This window comes from Perca flavescens, chromosome 7 (assembly GCF_004354835.1).
Source record: "Perca flavescens isolate YP-PL-M2 chromosome 7, PFLA_1.0, whole genome shotgun sequence".
NCBI classification, from domain to species: Eukaryota; Metazoa; Chordata; class Actinopteri; order Perciformes; family Percidae; genus Perca; species Perca flavescens.
The window spans coordinates 35,285,514-35,287,413 of NC_041337.1; positions in this window are offsets into that span (position 1 = coordinate 35,285,514).

Sequence of the window (1,900 nt, forward strand, 5' to 3'; positions counted from 1 at the left end):
TAAATATGAATACTTTATTCTGATTGGTCAATCGCAGCCTTTTTTTTTTTTTTTCTGTACACCAGATCGTTCCCATGGACGGATATCTCATCACAGACTTCAGTGGACCAATTTTTTCAATCAATTCAATCATTTTTTTTGCTCAAATTTAGGACCGGGACGCATGATAACCCCTGTGGGACTGCAGGGGACCCATGCAGGCTCCATTCAGCCCCAGATTATGTGTTGTGGGAGATGGGTCAATCCTAAGAGGGATGGATAAGCACATATAAGCTAGGTCCAGACTAGTTTAATGATAGCCAGACTTGTTATTTTAAGAGGATGGAAGAATGAAGGGCTGCCATCAATCCAGGATTGGGCTTGTGAGATGGCATTTGAGCGTTTGAAAAGATGTCTTATAAACAGTTTTCCAGATTGGATGTCTAGACTAGAAAATGGAGAACGTATATGAACTTTCTGGAGGGCTCCTGAGGATCTTTGTGCTGGGGGGGGGGAGAGTAAGTAAGTAACTAAGTAATTTATTTGATATAGCACCTTTGACAGACAGACTCACAAAATACTTCACACAAAAAAAAAGACATTTGATTAAAATACAAAAGGATCCAAAACAATTCAATTAGAGATGTTCCGCTCCGATACTGCCTAAAACGCTGGTATCGGTATCGGGAAGTACTGGAGTTTATGCACCGATCCGATACCACGTAATAAAGCCCTAAAGAAAATCTACATTAAAGTAGATTATTTATGTTCTTCTTCCGTTATAACTGACTGTCAAACTGGACAATAAAAGAAAGTTCTGTGGCGTTAACTGTTTGTGTTTGTTCATGTTTCACAAAGATAGAAATCATATCACATCCATACAGGGATAGTAGTATACAGCTGTTAAAACATAATAAAATATATGACACACTGGTATCGGATCGGTACTCTGTATCGGGCGATACACAAGTTCAGGTATCGGAATCGGTATCGGGAAGCAAAAAATGGTATCGGGCCATCTCTAAATTCAATGCAATTCCAATGAGGATTAAAAGAATAAAACCCAAAGTTACAAACACTAGACACCTTTCAGTCTATAAGAGAAGAGCAGGAAACGCTAACCAATAAGTGGAAGTACATCAAATTATGCCTTGTTATTTTACAAAAACATTAAGTTCCAGGCTACATAAAGCTGGAAACTTACAAAATCACGCAGTGTACGGTTGGGCAGCGATATTCCCCCCCTACACTATGGCCACGCTAAGCCCCGCCTTCAATAGCTCCTATTGGCCAGTAGGGGTGGGAATCACCAGAGGCCTCACGATACGATATCATCCCGATACTTATGTCACGATGCAATATTATTGCGATTTTAAACATATTGCAATATTCTGCGATATATTGCAATGCATTACCGTTTTTTCCAACTTCAGATTTTTCCCAATTTCAAATGATGTCCCCAAAAGGTCAATTTTGTCAACATCTGTTTTATCTAAAAAGATCCATTTCTCTGTTTGTTCATCTCACTTCAATGGCATTGCGGCAAAATGGGATTGTGAAGCAGACAAACTGACCAACACATATAGAATAAAAGATCGATACTTGGCGTATGTGTATCGATACAGTATTGCCACGAAAAATATTGCGATACTATGCTGTATTGATTTTTTCCCCCCACCCCTATTGGCCAGGCATCCATGCTTACGCAAGGTAACGTAACCTGATTTGTTCAGGACCGATCCCCTGACCAATCAGCTATCCTATAACCTTAACCACTCGAGGTCAAATGCAATTCCAATGAGGATTATAAGAATAAAACCCAAAATTACAACAATTAGACGAAAAGCCAATCGAAACAATTATGTTTTCAGTTGCTTTCTTAAAGCGTCACCCGAGACTGCAGTAACGTAAGTTAACAGGA